This window comes from Miscanthus floridulus, chromosome 8, assembly GCF_019320115.1.
Source record: "Miscanthus floridulus cultivar M001 chromosome 8, ASM1932011v1, whole genome shotgun sequence".
Taxonomy (NCBI): Eukaryota; Viridiplantae; Streptophyta; class Magnoliopsida; order Poales; family Poaceae; genus Miscanthus; species Miscanthus floridulus.
Genome location: NC_089587.1, coordinates 156,553,456 through 156,572,203, shown reverse-complemented (window position 1 = coordinate 156,572,203; position 18,748 = coordinate 156,553,456). Strand labels below are relative to the sequence as shown.

The 18,748-nt window shown below is 43.6% G+C and overlaps 1 pseudogene; it reads left to right on the top strand.

Moving 5' to 3' along the window:
- Positions 1-1,190: 1,190 nt before the first annotated feature.
- LOC136470060 (probable glucuronosyltransferase Os02g0520750) lies at positions 1,191-10,644 on the top strand (annotated as a pseudogene).
- Positions 10,645-18,748: the final 8,104 nt, after the last annotated feature.

Below are 18,748 nucleotides of genomic sequence, written 5' to 3'. Positions count from 1 at the left end.
ACACTGTTCGGGCTCTGTCAGGTCGGAAAGGGCCTAAAGTGCCTGTCTCGTCGTATCCTGACAGTACCTTCTTGCAGGCATGCAGGGCATAGCCTTCGGTACTACGGTTGACTCGACGGTCCTGTCGTACCCTGTGCTCATCTTTATGAAGGAGCAGGGTGTGGTCGTCGGGCGAGGCGGAGGCTGCCCTCAGACATCGGGCGAGGCGGAGGCTGCCCTCGGATGTCGGGCGAGGCGGAGCTAGCCCTTAGTCGTCGGGCGAGGCGAAGTCTGCCCTCAGACGTCGGGCGAGGCGGAGCCTGCCCTCGGACGTCGGGCGAGGCAGAACTAGCCCTCAGCCGTCGGGCGAGGCGGAGTCTTAGGCCTTGGGGGTCGGGCGAGGCGGAACCAGTCTTCCGTCGTTCAGGCAAGAAGTGTAGTAGCGTTTTTGTCTGACCGGAAGCGTTAACGTTCGATGGTTATTAATTCCACCTCATTGGGTACCCCAGTATTAGGTCTCCGACACATTTCCGCGTGGAAAACGGGCTTGGTCAGGCCGGAGAACCCCTCGTAGCAAGCTTACAAACTAGCAGCCCCCTGTATTTGGCTGGGCCACTGTAAACCAATGCAATTGGGGTCCAAAAGGCCCACAACGCTACTTGGTTTTCCCTAGACCTAAGCTGGTTGGGATTTTCTTTTCATTTTTATATTTATTATTTACCATTTTAAAAAATAATCCCCGTACAAAAACAAAAACAAAATTGCAAATCTATAGCTATGTAACCATTTTAAACGTTTGGCTATAGCTGTTGGAAACATACTGCCATTTCAAACAGCTATAGACAAATGAAACGACTAAAAGCTTTCTAGACATTTCTTTCAAAACTTATGCAATTGAAGTCAACCAAACACTAAAATAAATACAGTGGTTCAACTACTTAACTGGGAAGCATAAATAGTACACATTAGACAAATACGAAACTGTTGTTCGCATTATTGCGGTGCCACTCCAAGAGTAGAATTTGAAACATAATAATTAGTTATACGCTAAAAACAACCAACTTTTATGTCCTTACACAATCAAATGTACTGATACAGCGTATACCATTTGTATTTTCCAAATCAATAAACATTGACATTTTAGTTGGTGGAATGGTCAAAATAAAAGCAAGATCTTGTGGCCATTTCATTTGGCTATAGCCAACTGAGAAATGACGGTATGGTGAGGTGAGCTTACCACCGTTTGAAACAGCCCATTTCAAACGGCTAGATAGGTATAATATGCAATTTTTGTCTTCTAGATGACTATTTTTGAAAAAAAACAAAAAATATTAAATATAAAAAATGAAAAATATCTCAGCAGGGGCCCAATTGTATAAGAGTGCTGTCCAGCAAATCGAATTTTGGTTGGAGGTGATAAAAAATACCTCCTCAAAAGTTGAGGGGGTAGAACAATCCGAAAGCGTGAGCAGTCTCTGGCCCTCCATGTGGTAGCAGCAAGCCCTTGCGGCGGCGGCGTGCCCACCGTCCTGCATCCTGATTCGCTACCTAACCCTTGTGATTCCCACGCAGTCTCCTCCCAGTGAGTGGATAGATGGCGGTGCCTAAGAAGGTGAAGGACAAGATGTTGTCTCAACGCAGCGCAATCAGGAGTTCAAGGTGAAGGAGTCAGTGGCGACGCGGTCGGTCACGCTCAAGAAAATGATCGTGGACGACTGTGCCGACAAAGTCATCCCGCACCCCAACATCACCTCCCACGTCCTCGACGAGGTCATCGAGTACTACAACAAGAACGCCAAGCCGACCAGGCCGGGCGACGCGGTAGCCGCAACCAACAAGTCTGTCAAGGATGAGCTCATCATGATCTTTGGCGCAGGCTTCGTCAATTTCGAGCAGGCCACCCTCTTCGACCTCATGCTGGTGAGCCCCCACCCCCTCCTCTCGATACCTTGGATCTGATTGTACGTCCATTTAAAGATTAGTGGAAGATCGATGTTTGGTTTTTGAAATATCATCAGGTTAGGTTATGGATTTCTGTTGGAACTATTTCCCTCCAAGATTGTACTTGTTGAGATGCAGTGCAGCAGTGATTTCTTTTGTGATGTTTGTAGGCACAATTTACCATTATGATAAAACATTTGCTTCCCATCTGGCGTTGGTTTGGTCAAAATTTGTTTTGTTCTTTTTAGTTTGGTATGGCTGTTGCAATACCTGAATAGGGGATAATTAGGGTGGTGTGTGCCTTATCATTGACCCTAGAAATATTGTCAACTAGACACTTGTTTCCCATGGATTTCACATTTGTAATATGGGTTACTAAAGTAGATTGGAAGAAAATTTGTGATCAATTTATTTCAGATACCCTACTGAAGGGTACTAGGTATGTTGTTGCTATTGTCTCAGTGCATCTATTGCTATTCATATGGTTTGTAGTGCAAACTGTTACTCTAGCTGATCAGCTTGTGAACTGCGACTGCCATATGATCGGGCTTAATTAGTTCTGTAACATTTCATGGCTTCACATAAGTGATGAATCTTGTGCTTGTCAGATTTGTAGCCTGTAAGTAGTTATCTGTGGGGTTTGGTGCATCTTATGTTATCTTGAGTTACCTTAAATCATAATAGTGTGCATATACAGTGTACTGAATGAACCATAAGTTGTCCTAGTGATGAATAATTTTGTGCATCTTACATAAATGTTACCAGAGTTGATCTTAAGGAGTCCATGTGATTTGGTTTAACTTTTTGCTTTGGGTACATTTGGCCACGGCATGATCGATTCTAGTGCAATGTGATATCTCGGCCCCATTTAGATAATTGGAATTGAATTCATTTTAATAATCATAATTTAGACACATATTAATTAAGCTAATATGGTTGCATATGGATTATATTTATATATTATTGTTGGCTATACGGGAGAGATACTTATATGTTGTATTTCTACCATAGGGGAGCGAGTTGAAGAGCGTGTTATAAGTTGCAAAACAGAAACATAGAATGATGATCTATAGAATCAATTTCCATCTCCCACCCTATGAATTTGAGATAGACTTATATGTGAACTTTAGAAAGTGGTGGAATGTCAAATTCCAAGCCACGTAGCCTAATTTATTAAGTAGATTCCAATTCTTCCAAATGAAAAGATCCAAACGGCCCTTAATGTTTTCCTTCACACCTGTTGTAACATCGTAGCTGAAACCTAGGAAGGTTTAAGATCAAATGGAAATACTAATGCAATGCCTAGTTTATGGCTTGGTAGGAACATCTTAATTAAGTACCATGGACCTAATAATAATTGATTCACTTGCAGCCTTAATATACCATGGCACTGAGGTAGAAATTGATATCATCACTACCAGAAAATGGAGATTTCATGAGAGTGGTTAATTTTTGTGAGAGTTATAAACACACTCTCATGAAATTAATATTTTTCATGGCAATGTTGTAGAAACCTTCATGAAAAAGTGTTATCGTGAAGGTGTTTGATGCTGCCATGAAATATGGTCATTAAAGTGACGGTTCACATAAACTCTCATGAAAATTGATATCCCCGCCAGGAAAAACAACACCTACACAACTCATTTTCGGCTGGACAGGCTCAATTTTCTCCTTCCCGCTCAAGCCCGCCCTCTCGCTTAGGCACCAAGCCAATTGGACAGCCCGAATTGTGCTCCCAACAGGCAAACCCTAACATAAATTTGTTTATGCCCCAATCCGCCGCACCCCATTCCTGTGGCTACCAGACGACAGCGCCCCTTACCTCTCACCACCCCCCTACTGCAGTCCATCGGCCATTGCTACTTGTAACACACCAGTGGCCGCCGGTGACTCGCCGTTGACGTGAGCACACGGTGTGTCTCAGATTTTGGAGAACAAAGGAGGAGGACAACCTCGACCATGATGGTTTCTTGATAATTTTGTGAATGAGTCTTTTCTTACAAGTCAGGGCACTTACGTGCCGTTACAGTCACTGGCTACCTGGGGCCATACGACAGTTACACAAGCAACTAACAACTAGTTACTAAAACAATTACAACTGCATTGCTCGAGATAGTTACACAAGCAACTACTACACAAACAAGCACAAGATATGAATGTAATGAGCAAGTTGTTGGCGGTCACTAATGACCATTTCTAACCGCCAATTATAGTCGAAAATAGGAGAAACAAACATACTTTTGACACATATGCCTTTACAATTGACCAAGTTCCACTTGTATTCGAGAAAACATGTTTTGCAGGTCATACATTTGAATTCAAGTGAAAAATAAACAAAACCAAGCAAAAAGGCGCAAACAGAAAGCGTAAAGCAGAAATACGCAAAGGAGAATAAGAAGATAAGCCCACCTACACAACTTACCTGGGCAGAATACCACCGTGGACAGGGTTCAGGCCCATCTAGGAACCGACCAGGCAAAGGCGGTCATGAGGTGGGCCCACCAGGGTGCGGGCGCATCCTAGGTGCACCCGCACCCACACCGCCTCCGCTCAGCCCCACTCTTCTACGGCGGTTGCATGCCGCCATGCTACGGCGGTTCCCGGTGGTTACCAAAAATACCTACGCCAAACAGACCAAGAATTAGTATAAATAGGAAAGTAGTGCTCACCTCACAACACATCAACATTTGGAGCTACACCTCACCTCTCTACTTGTACTCTTTTAATTCTTAGCTTTAGTAGTATTTGAGAGCAAGGCAAGAGCTACTTGGAGAGCTTGTCTCCTTGGAAGAAAGAGCAACTTTGGTATAAATAATACTATGAAGAGTTCTTCCATAGTCATGCTATCATATCATTTATATAGTAGTGCATATGAACTAGAGTATAGTTTTCATGTTATGATCATGATATGTGAACTAGCATATAGTTTGTGTGTTATGAACTTAACATGTTCAACTTTATGCTTAATCATTCATATGAATTGTATGAGTAGAACTAGGGTTGAGGTGGTGGTTCGTCATTCCTTCGGGGTTGCATATATTCTTGTTTGTCAATCCATAGGGTTTTAGTCCCGGGGGATTTAGGTAGTTTCCTTGTACATAGGCGTGGTGCTTGGGTGGACGGGAACCTTCGGATATGATGGTATCCCACGGTTGAGGGGTAGGCGGCAGGTGGTGACAGCCCTATCCATCCCTTGTAATCCTCCACGTCTAGGTATTGTGTAGGAGTTTCAAAGTCTCTCGCGCTTGCTAGCAGACCAGTGCTCAGAGATCTCCCCATCCATCTTAATCATAGTTCTAACTCTAGTCGTATAACTTGTATGATCATTAACAGTTTTTTATACAGCCATATTTGAACATGCCGGCTCTGTTTAGGAACATTTTTTTATTCTTTGTTTTCCTTTTATCCTTGAGGTTAGCCCAAATGTGTGTCCACTATCCATGAAATACCGTTTTTACCCCTATTATGAATTATGGTCCACTATGCAAGTATGTAATCATGTTTATGTCTATGCTAGAATATGTATACCTTGCCCTCCTTTGGGAAAATATAAATAACGATACCGTGAATACTTTCGGGTGAAATGCTACAACGATAGATCCGTACGCTTGTAGATATTGTCTGTAATCTTTAAGGACTATCGTAGTTGGTGTTTCTTGGCAGCTTTGCTAAGATTAATTCAATCTTAGTAATGGTGTTAAGAAATACCAATAGGCATTTCTGGCGCCATTACCGGTGATGGACTTAAAACGTCCTCACTTGGCAATTGCGCTAACAAATACCAACAAGCATTTTTGATGCCGTTGTCGGGGAGGGCATAGGTTGAAAAGAATCTAGCATAACATGAACAATGATCACATGCATGTAATGGTAGCCATAGTTTATGTTGGCTAATTCTGGTTGTTTTCTTCTTGTTGTGGAATGAAAACAGGATAGTGTATGAGTGGTCTTGATCTGCCGAACAACTACACCGATAATCCAGAGGCACTCCTATGGAAGAAATGGTCTCATACCGCTTCTTCGTCTATTACTCCGCCAGCAGTCGAACCAGTCACCCCCGTACCATCCGCTACTACCGATATGGCCAAGTCACTCCGTGACTACTCCACCCCCGCTGTTGCCAACGTGCCCGTTGGGCCTGCTATCAACATAGGAACTAGAAACTTTGAGCTATGGACTGGCATGATTATGATGGTGCAGACAAGCCAGTTCTGTGGCCTACCAAGCGAGGACGCAAGTGCACACTTGCAACACTTCCTTGAGCTATGTGACACCATCATCATCAAAGACGTCGCACCAGTTAGGATCAGGCTCCGTCTGTTTCCCTTCTCCGGCGGGGAAGGCGAAACAGTTGTTTTACTAGAGCAAGAAAGCTATTAGTACATGGGACAAATGTTCTGTGGTGTTTCTCGTGAAGTTTTTTCCCATGGGCAAAACCAATGTCCCGAGGGAAAAATTTTCAATCTTCCAGCAATCTTCACTCGAATCCATCCCCAAGGCATTGCTGTATGCCTCGGGCCCGTCCTCTGGGTTGTAGTCGACGTTGGACATCGCCTTTCCCTTGTGGGCCATAGCAAATGCCTTGAAGATGGAGCAAGGCTGGCCACCATGTGACGTCGACTACGAGAAAAATACCAAGATGATTAGAAATCATGTAGAATTGAGCGTTAGAATAAATAAATAAATTTGCGTACCCATGTTTTTGCGTATCCGCTGAGGCTGCGGCTGCCTTGATGGTGTGCTACACCTAGCATCATCAAACGCCGCTCCCGACACAAGTTGTGCGTCTCCTCCCACTCGTGTGAGCACCACTTGTCCACCATTTGTACCCAGCACTGGGGATGCGCGGCGCTCCAATAAGGAATCATCTACAGACCATCAAGTACATGACATATCAGAAGATGAAATTAAGCCTACTTAATTTCAAAAGGAATCAGTATTAATGTTCTGTATTTACCTGCAAGTACTGGTCCCGGGTCAGCGTCATGGTTCTTGCGTCCCTTTTGGTGACCTTCGTTCCAAGGACGGTCCTGTGGTAAGTTACGATGGCCTGGATATGCGCCTTGTAATGCATGTCCTCGACTAGTTTTTTGCAGCATTTGGTAGCCACCGCATCCGCCCTGGCCTCATGTCTGTCCTGGCATCTAAAGAAATCCTGCATACAAACACGATGTATACATTCATTATTTTAAGAATGTCCAATGAATGCGATGTATTGAGCAATATAGTGCGAGGAAGACTTACCCCCAGCTCTTGCTTCAGCCGCTCTGCCTTGTTGTTGAATACCCTGCGGTCCCGATCTGCAGCATCGGGGGCGGCGGCATAGTGGTCAAACGAGTAGGCTGGCCCCGTCACTCCGGCGTACTCAACCAGACCAGGGAAGTGCTCCTTGCACAGAAGACCGAGGATGCCATTGACTTGGCGTGTGTGAGCACCTCCACTCGCCACAATTATCTAGTTCCTGCCCAAGTGATTAAGAAAAATTATTAGTTTCTATTTTGATTTTCAACATATCATATAAAGTAGTGAAAACATCTAAAGTTACTTACTTTTCCACCTCGGGCCGAATCAGCGGGCGTCTCTTATGAGGTATTAGTCACTGAGGGAGGCTCACGGGACCTCGTAAGTAGATGCTCGACGAACTAGAGGAAGCGGAACCCCCTACTGTATCGTCGTCCTCCTGCGTGTCCTCCTACGCCTCCTCCTACGCGTCCTCCTCCTCACGCGACGGGGCGGCAGGCGATGGCTCCCTCTTGTGGCTGCTCCTCCTACTCTCCCTCGGGACAGTGGTCGTTGTCCTTCCGTACAAGGACGCTAGCTTCCTCATCCCACCGCCCACCATCTTTGTTCAATCACCTGCAATTAAAAAGAGTAAACCAATAAGCACAGATAAACAAGAAGTACTTAGAAAGAGATGCAAAATAAACAAAACGTAATTACAAAATAACATAGTATTACATGTATTAGAAATAATCTTCATGATCGGGATTAGCTGGATCATAAGTCTCATCATCACTATCAATCATGTCGAAATAATCAACACTATCCGAATGAGCAATGTTGCCATTGTCATTGTCTAAATGTAACCGCTCAAGCATTTGTAAGTCCTTCACATTTTGCACCTCATCTCCAGCGTCCTCTTCAATAATCGTTTCATTGTCTATTTCTATTTCGATTGCTTCGGTTAAGTCTATCTCAAACCTCCCTTCTAGTCCATCTTCTTGAAAGAACTCTCCGTCATATGTCCCGACCCTTCTAAGTTGTAATCTTCATCGTTTGGGACAGGCACTTTACCGTGTGGCAATACCCTGTGCACAATATCCCAACCCTTAAGATGCCTTTTGGTTTGACACGCATATGGGAGATAATAAACTTGCGTGGCCTGTTGGGCCACAATATAGACATCGTCTCCTTGTAAAACAGAATCCTGTCGAATTTCGACTAGCCCAAGATTAGAATATGTTCGTCTCGTTACTTCAGGATCAAACCAATGATATTTGAATATGACGGGATTAAAAGGTTTGGAACCATGAAACTTGAGTTTGTATATGTCTTCAATTCTTCTATAATACTCAACCTCATCAACGTCGGACGTATATTTCGTATATTTCTTCCATAATACATCGTTATATTATTCGCACGTATGAGTAACCCATATTATTCCCCGGGTGTCTAGGAATTATCAACGACAAGAATACGTTCTGTCGTTGAAAGCATACGTCAGGGGGAGATTGAGGGGGATAACGAACACGGGCCAACATGTGTATGGGGCAGCCATCATTCCATAAGGATTGAACTCATCTGTTCCCAACTTCTTCAAAGATTCTTCGGTTTGCAAGCATCGTACGTGACAACTTGCGCGAAACCTTCTCAATTTTTTTATCACAACCTCCACATATGATATCATGACATTTCGACATGTTTCAAGATTTTCAGTCTTCTTTTGCTTTTTATAGAATTTAAAAACAACTCGACCGCAAGTTCGTGGTCATGTTTCGTGAATAAGATGTTTGAAATTGGTGGTATGTTCCTGAATACGGCCTCATTTATACTAAATAACATGAATATCATTTTTCCATTCATTTTTTTCATTATTCGAATGACTAGCGGTTATAATTTGAATTATCCAAGAAAATTCAATTAAATGAAATAAATGAAAGAAATATAGAAAAAGTCCGAGAAATGTGCTACATTGGAATATGGAGTACCAGTACTGTATGAGGACTGTAGAAAAAGTTTGGAGGTCAAAAGTGAAAAAAAATTGGTCTGTCGAGTGTCAAAAAATGACACTCGGCAAATCAGCGCTTTGTTGAGTATCAGAAGAAGACACTCGGCAAAGGGTTAACGACGGCTGCCAGCCGTTAACGGCGGCGGCCCTTTGCCGCGTGTTCTAGTTTGCCGAGTGCCAGTTGTTTACCGAGTGCTTTCTCTCTGGCACTCGGCAAATAGCCTCTTTGCCGAGCGCCCGATAAAAAGCACTCAGCAAAGTATGGGACACTCGGTAAAGAAGCCGTCTCCGGTAGTGTAGTGCGGTGCAAACACTCAACCCAGAAGAAGCTGATTGGTTCTACACGCCGGTGTACACTACATGTGATCTTACTCCTGCTGGACTTCCGCTTCCATTCAAGTCCCCAAGGATGATGAGAAGTGCAATCCAGTTTATTTCAATCAAGTGGCCTTTCTGGAACAGAACTGATGGAGCTGATCACTTCTTTGTTGTTCCACATGATTTTGGTGCATGCTTTCACTATCAGGTGAGGACATGTTGGTATTATCACTTCTAATTCCTTTACCTCATCACTGCCCACTATTTCAGTTCTACATTAAGTAGGAGTTCTATCAGACATAAGGTTTTCCCTTCTCAGGAATGTTCCTGCCTTTAGCAGCCAAAACTCTTAAGTTATATTTGCAATTTTTATGTCTTTATTTATAGGAAGAAAAGGCTATCGAACGCGGAATTCTTCCAATGCTCCGCCGTGCTACATTGGTCCAAACATTTGGACAGAAGAACCACGTCTGCCTGAAAGAGGGTTCTATCATTATACCGCCATATGCACGTCCATAGAAAATGCAGGCTCACTTGGTAATGACCCTGAGGGTGGGTATTATGTGAGGTAAGAAAATGCCATGTGTGTAGAATTTTCTATCCTATACTCTCAAAACATGATGTCTGGATCCTAATTACTCATTTTGTTGGGATGTGAAACAGAGGTGCCCGAGCATCACCGTGGGAGAACTTCAAGAACAATCTCTTTGATATCTCTAGATCACCCTGTCACTTACTACGAAGATATGCAGCGCGCAGTCTTCTGCTTGTGCCCACTGGGATGGGCACCATGGAGCCCAAGGCTGGTGGAGGCCGTGGTTTTCGGTTGCATTCCAGTCATCATAGATGATGACATTGTTCTACCATTTGCTGATGCTATCCCATGGGAGGACATTGGAGTTTTTGTCGACGAAGAGGATGTTCCGAAGCTAGATTCAATCCTCACTTCCATTCCAATCGAAGATATTCTCCGGAAGCAAAGATTGCTTGCCAATCCATCTATGAAGAAGGCCATGTTGTTCCCACAGCCAGCCCAACCTAGGGACGCATTCCATCAGATCCTAAACGGCCTTGCTCGCAAGTTGCCACACATGCAGAGTGTATACTTGCAACCAGGAGAGAAGCACCTCAACTGGACTGCTGGGCCTGCTGGAGATCTGAAGCCTTGGTAGCAGGAAAACTTCCCCTGCTGATTGTATTATTAATATATCTGACTTCTCCGTGGAGGAGTTCCAGCAAAGATTTGTTGATATATATTAACTGAGAGTGTTACAGTGTTTTCATGCCACAGAAATCTGAATGCTGATTCTGTGGACCGGGTTGTAACTGTAATTGCACAGATGCTTATAAAGGAATGAAATGCATGTGTTCTTGTGTGAAGTTGGTAAATTTGTGTCACTGATTCATGATTGCGTTTACTTTGTAGTGCATACTTTTTGCAAGTGATTGGAGCAAATAAGGCTACAACACAAGAACAGGTTTTGCAGGTTAGGTTCATATGTTGCTGGTGCCGAAGTGCCTGGACTCCAGCCTGACCCCTTGCACATGCAGTTCAGCGGTTTCACCTCTGAACTTTCGGATGTCCTCCAAAGTATAAAGACGACAGCAAGGGCCCCGGGACCGGTAAGTGATATTGCGAGGGTGGTGGCTATATATGGCTTGGTTCCAGCTCCCTGTATACTATTTTCTTTCAGCGATGAAAGTGAAGTGATTCATTTTTTTTAAGGTATTGGGAATTGGGAGGAGGTTATTGAAGAAATGTATTAAACCGATTTTATGCAGTTAACCTTCTTTAGAGAAGTTGTGTAAGTTCGGGGAGATGGAGAGCGAATGAGCGATGCATTCACAGTTGCATAAATCACTACTACAAAAAGCATTTTTAGAGGCGGCTGGTAACCCTTTGTAGGGGCGGTTTGGCCAGCCGCCCCTACCGAACCGTCTTTACAAATCATGTATTTGTAGGGGCGGTTCCCAGGCCGCCCCTACAAATCGATTTGTAGGGGCGGCTGGTATTACGAACCGCCCCTACAAATCTATCTGTAGGGGCGGCTGTACTGCCAGCCGCCTCTATAATACCTGTTTGTAGGGGCGGTTCAATCTAGAACCGCCCTACAGTACGTTTTTCAGCAAAAAAAAAATTCAAATTTACAATTCAAATTTGACCAGAACTGTTTGTTTCCGCGTATTCCATCCAGCGTTCGTGTTGCCGAACGCCCCGCGACCAACGTTCCGAACGCCCCGCGACCAACGTTCCGAACGTGACTACAAGCACAATAGTATTATATAAACTACAATTACATGTCCAATTCGTAAGGATATATATACAATCCATCATTTAATATACAAATTCCATAAATATTGTTATCAACTTCCTAGAGCTAGCCTTTCAGTCTCACGAAGGTGTTGGTACTGAGAATTTCTACCTAAGTCAGACTCTCGGTCATGGTAGGCGCCTTTGACGTATACAATCTGGTCCAATATAAAGTTGCAAAGGTCGCCGACGAGCTCTAAGAGTTGGTCATCCTTGTATGGGTCTTTTTTCATTCCTTTCTCTTCTCTCCACTACAAGAGAACAAGTTTCGGTTTAGTATTTTGTACCATGTACGAAGTTTTTATACTACTGATGAAGAGATTCAAACTTACCCTTAAGGGGTGTCTTCTGTAGGCACTGGTGTTACTCATCATAGAACATATATAGTATCTACAATGTACACTCCCAGGCCTCTGCTTTGGGCACTGTGTGTTTTGTATATGAAAATGTTAGGTAATGCTTTTGACAGCCATGTAACAGAGTACTGAAGAAGTAAGTTACACTTACCGCACATAGTGTTTTTATAGTCAGCTTTTTCTTCCTCGTTGGATCATGCCTTCCGTGATGATGAGTGACATAGAACCTAAATGCCATGTTCGAATTATTTTAGCAAATAAAACTTGTTAGTATCCTTAAGTGAACATTACAAGTATGTATACAAACATATAAGCTAATGAGGATTGTCGATATGTATACGTCTTGAAAATCGATATGAAGTCTTTGTATATCGCCGGGTCCTTATCTATGGAATCAAAGACCCATGCCATGTTCCTCCCGACATCGACGGCTATACAAATCCAGTGGTTGCTGCATGGATTTAATCATAGAACTAGATAAGCTCTTTTGCATCGAATAAAATATATTGAACAAAGCTTTAAGTATATAGTTAAACTTACTCGAAGTTGTATGGTAGCCATATAGTAGAGTGTTGTTGTAGATTTTTGAAAGCCAGAGCAATGTATGCCGCAACCTTAAAGGACTCTTCCTTTAGTTTTGCCGTATAGATGCGCTCTTTCTCCCGAAGAGTCTTTGCAGCAGCTAGCTCTTTGGCATCCATTGTCCACTGTTTAGGATAATTAAAATTTGGTTGGGCTATAGTTTGAGGGTCTATATACCTGGCTTTCACACTTGGCATTTGTTTGACAATGTGCACTTGCATTCTACAAATCACGGCGTTGGTTAGTTACAACAAAATTCAAAGATTACATTCATATCATATCGGGAGGACAAGGACCTACAGGCACCACGTGCGAATTAGATTCATCTCCATTTCTCCCAGGTGAAAGCATGTGTGCATGTCATTGAAGTCAAAGACAATTTTCCCGGCTGGGCTTCCAAATGTGCCGGTGGGAAAGCATGCTTGTATGATATCTATGCTCGTTGGGAGAACACACAAGTACCAATCATGGAACCTTCTCATTCCAAGTGGTAGGCGCTGGATGTCCTGGTTTGGTAGGAAGGGCTTGCCTCTTTCATATATTTTCGGGCAATCCTTTGACCATTTGATGGCATCAACATTTGGATACTGCTTTGCAATTTGGTGGAGTTTGCTAGTGATGGCCTCCTCAGAACCCCATGATGAGACTTTTTTAACTTGGTTCTCAAGCTTGAACTGGTCATAGGAATACCACTTGGACACCGACGAGACATCTTTGATCGGAACATAAACTAGCCTTATGTTGATTGGAATCTTCTTTCGAAGTTCACATTCAGGCACGTCCTCGTCTTCTTGTGCATCACCTTCTTTAGGAGGCACTCGTTGTTCATGTATCGGCTGTGCTTGTTGAGAAGACTGTGGCATCTCATCATGCACTTGCTTGGTACGAGCTAGAGAAGGTTGTGGCATCTCATTAGGCACATGCTCGCTAGGAGGCGGGGAAGAATGTGGCATCTCAGGTACGTGGTGGTCACGAGATGGTAAAAATATCTCCCCAACCACAAGAACTCGCTCCAAATTTGGGAGAGGGGGAGGCGGCGCAGAAGCAGTCAATATAATGTCCCGTTTGTGCCAGAGGATGAACTGCCCAATAACATCTCCGAGTAACACCAGTCCCTTGGGAGTTGCGTAGTCTATCCTCCACTGCATGAACTCGGGCTTCACGGTATGCACCTTGACCCTAGTGTAGTCCGGCGGTATCTTATTATTGTGGTGTAAGCCACCGGGAGGATGTGCCACACCCGTTGCCACCTCTATCACAGTGTTCTATCGACCGCTGAGAAACACCAAGGTGCAACTAGTTGGTTCCCGTATGCGAACAACGAGGGTTGTGGCTGCAGTGGAACCTTGGCTGCTAGGAACTTTCGGAGGGCTGCCAACTAATGCCAGTTCTCCCGACGGCGTCACTAATATCCGTGGCTCCGTAGATAGTCCTTGCTCCTCCAGCGCCTTCTCAACTAGAGCCTTCACTTGAAGCTTAAGACTAGTCTCCTGGTCTCGGCCATGTTTCTTGTATATGTGCCTGTCCTCTTCGAATCCTTGCTTCTAGGTCATCCTTTTCCCTAGCCCCCTGGTGCGGCCTGTGTGCTCCTTGTTTCCCAAGCCAAGGCTAAGCTCGTCCCTCTCTCTGGAAGGATTGAAGGAGCTCTTCTCCTTGTCTTCAGCATATTTCAGTATCCTTGATACCGCCTCTTGGGTCTCTGGCTTATTAAACTTAAGATTACTGTCGGATGATTCTATACTCCTCATATATATCCAGTTCCTTGAGCGTACCTTTAGATTCATCACATCGATATTCCTAGCAGTTGTGGCCTCTTCGTCCATCTTCCTAAACTGCTCTTCCTTGGCATAGTAGCCACCGGGGCCTAGATGATGGTGGTGCTTGTTCCTCTTCGCCAGCTCGGTGTTACGGGCACTGAGCTCCAATGCCTCCAATGAAGTCTTCTGAGCCACGAGCTCCTCCCATTGACTAGGAGTTATTTTGCCGAACTCTTTGAAGGGAGTTAACCCCTTTTGGATATACTTCGTGTTGAGCTCCGACCTCCAACGTCGGAATACCTCTCCCATCATCCTAACAGCATTTTTTTACCAGTTCGTGCTTACCCTCCGGAAATCTAAAATTGACCCTCAGATGCCTATCCCATAGTTCATTATTTTTGTTCTCTGGTACCTCTTTCTAGTTAGGGATTGCTGGATTCAATTTATCTCTTACTAGGGCTCCGATCGCATTACGGAATCGTCCTCTTAATTCCTTTGGCTCAAGGACCTCCCCTACTGGCCCGACCTCCGTTATCACACAGCATGCCTTATCTGGATATAGATTTCCTTTTTTATCCCCTTGTTTCCTCTTAGGCTTGGTAGTCATGGTTGTGTCTTCAGGTTGTGGAGCAGAGGCATCGTGATCTGTCTCTGTGGCTGTTACCTCTGCTCTCCTTTCCTCTACTCCGTCTTGTCCAGCGAGATGTCGCGGGCGTCAACGTCGTCTTTTTTGAGTTTCAGGAGGGACCTGTATACACAATAGGTCAAAGTGTTAGCAGAGGTAACACAACCAAAGCTTTAGGAAAATTTATAAGCTAAGTCTTTTTCCCTACCTCCTCGTTCGGGTCAAAGTCCTTGTCCAAATCTTCCTCTGTTGGCCTCCTTCTGGCTTCATGTGGGAAAGGATCCTCAGGACTTACATATCCTTCTTCTAAGTCATCATCAGCATCATCCTCTTCTTCTTCGCCTTCAGCAGCCTCTCCTTTGGGGCCTTCCTCCTTGTCACACTGCTCCTGAGTAAGCATCACTTCTAGATCATTTTGTACCTCCTTATTGAACTATTCCTGAGTAAGCTAGTCCTCTAGTGCTTGCTCCTCAATGGTTGGCTGCTCATCATGCTCAGGGCATCGGGCTGCAATGTCTGGTGTCTGCGACATTATTTCGCGTTTTGTTCTAATAGATGCAAGAAAGAGTGCTTTAGGTACGCGAGAAGGTATAAGAAATCAAAAAGGTCTATAAACCAAAGTAGTCCTATAAAACAACAATATATAAAAAACGAGAAGTAGCAGTGGTAGAGGCCTCAGAAACATGTCAAACATCATCTGATCTTGAACTTGGAGCATCAAGGCATCATAACAGAGAAGAGAGGAGAAGGTAATGTAGGGCCGGCTGCTAATGATGCCAAGTTCCTCACAAGTTCTTGATCATCAGCTCATATTCCATATAATGTATGGACTTGGACGATTTCATCATCGGCAAAACAAAGGAGAGGAGAGGAGAGGAGAGGGGAGATTTGGCAAAAAAAAGCAGGTGCTGCTTCCAAAACATAGAGGATAGGAAAGGTGGTAACAAATAGAGGAGAGGGGAGATTTGGCAAAAAAAAGCAGGTGCTGCTTCCCAGAAAAAGCAACATGACAATGTAAGAACATCATATGCTTAATATCTTCCGAACCTGATAAGCAGATCAGACAATCAGAAGTAGTAGACAGTAGTAGTAGGGAAGTAGTAGAAGTAGCAAAAAAAACAATAGCTGCTTAGGAGAGGAGAAGAGTAGAGTGGAGTAGAGGAGAGTAGTAGTAGAAGAGGAGTACAGAGAAGACAGCAAGTATAGACAAGATTAGTAGCCACCGGCCACAATAATATAAACAAACAAGTGCAAGGCTGCAAGCATACAAATGACAATGTAAGAAGAATAATATAAATGCAAGGATTATTTCTACTCAGCAGGTATTTATTCCCAAAAAAATGAAACTGGATGAATTGAAGTCCCACTAATTAAACAAACAAGTGCAAGGCTGCAAGCATACAATGAAAGAACAGCTATGATTAATGAGCTAATGAGTTGTTGCAAATGGCAGGAAACGAGTACCAACAGTTCACAGATGGGAAATAATACTATTAAGAATGTATAGAAACATCATTGCAAAGTGCCTTAGGTCTCAATTAATAACCCAAGTTCTCATCAAAGCTACTAATCAGTCCACAGATACCATTAGGAAATAGTGCTAATTAGACAGGGAGGATGCACTAAGGGGGTGTACTGATTATTAGCTAGCAAAAATTGCAGACAACAATCGTAAGTAAGGTGCGGCTGCCGCACCTAAGGGTGCTCCTCCTACGCCTAAAAATCTAACATCATTGACCTAAGGCACTTTGCTCAGTGTGAATCAAAATGGGCATGAACATCATGTATAGTTCCCATTACTCTAGGCACTTTGCTCAGCGTGTAAAAATCGAAATAGCCATCATCATGTCCAAGATAAGCATTAACAGCTTCCACAATTGGAAGCCTGTTTCAATTTTGAGCAACAAGCATAGCGGAGCAGTGGTGGATCCAAATTGGGGCATCCAATTGTACAAGCATGCCCAGTTGTACAAGCATGCCCAGGAGTAGTAAGAGGAGGAGTAGTAGGAGTAGTAAGAGCAGTGGAGTAGTAGTAAGAGTAGTGAAGTAGTAGTAAGAGTAAGAGTATAAAGTAGTAGCAAGGACAACTTAAGTATTAGTTAAGTAGTAGTATAGAGTATCAGTAGCAGTTAAGTAGTATAGAGTAGTAGTAGTATAGAGCAGTGGCAGTAGTTATGTAGTAGTAAGAGAAGTAGTAGGCACATATCTAGTTAACTTTGTAGTAGTTGAGTAGTATAGAGAGTAGTACGAGTACGAGTAAGAGTAAGAGTAAGAGTAAGAGTATAGACAATAGCATCAAAGCAAATACAGTGTATGTATAATACAAGAAGAAGCTGATGCAAGTGTGCAGCCAACTGGAGGAAGAAGCTGCAAGTCTACCAAGAAGTGTTGATGTTGCATCAAGAAATAGCCATGAAAAAGAACCAAAAAGATAGAGAAAGAGTGGTAACATAGAAGGACTGATGGAGATATCTTATTCATGTAACTTGCTACTAGCAACCTGCTGGTACATAGCTAGGGTAGTTTACCAAGAATTATTTAGTCGACTAACAGTAGTTAGCTTGGAGCTTTAGGCCGAGATACAGCAACATATGACTTCTTAATCTAATGCTATTTCATGCAGTATGGCTTGTACCAAGGTAACGCCCCGTAAGTCTGTTGGACCCAAAGGAGTTCCTCGTCACTAGCTTGCCCCTAGGAGTGATGGTGCTAGCAGTAGCAGCTTGAGGCCTGATCCCCAGGCTGAGGTATAGAGGCTTTTAGCAGAATTAGCATAGGCTACTAGAGATAGGGCCTTGGATGCCATCCAGGTGGGCAAGTTACAGGATCAATTGAGGCGTCTCACCACCGCTCATAAGAACTATGAGCGTATGTTAGTTCATATGGTGGAAGGAAGAAATAAAGCTTAGCATAGAGAAGATATAGCTAGAGCCTGGGTTCATGAGTTAGAGTTCTATGTAGAAGACTTAGAAGAATATTATACCAATCTGCATGAAGAAGTCCATAGGCTAAACAATCTCCTGAATCCAAATCATGAGCCTCAAGCAGATGTAATGGACCTAGGTGTCATCATTGCAGATGATGATGAACCTAAAGAGGAAGAAGAAGAGGATCTAGAGGAAATAGTGGTGGTCAATAAAAGTGATGATGAAGGCAGAAATGTTTCTGGAATGGATACCGATCCCGAGGTTTGATGTGATCGAGGAGAAGAGTAGAGTTGTAGTATAGTGAGTTCTAGTCAAGCTGGGTAGTCTTGCTTAAGTGCAGACTTGTGTATAAATAAGTAAACCCAATGTAATATGTTTGTAGTAAGCTCTTTTAATAGTTTAATAAATGCTTGTGACTAAAGTTTGGTTTGTCATGAACAGATGCCTCGTACTCAGGATTCAGATATTCCTGGTTCTTCGCAAGACGAGGGTGGTGTTCCTGATCCACCACCAGTTCTGCCAACTTTGGCTGATGCTGTCATGGCACTGGTCCATGTGACCATAGATAATGCTTGGTTGCTTTAGGAGTTAGCTCAAAGCAATCAAAATATGATGCAAGGGAATCATGGTCGTAATCATCTAAGGCAAGAAGCTACATTTGTTGACTTCACGGATACACAACCACCAGTATTTTCCAAGGCTGATGAACCACTTGAAGCTAATG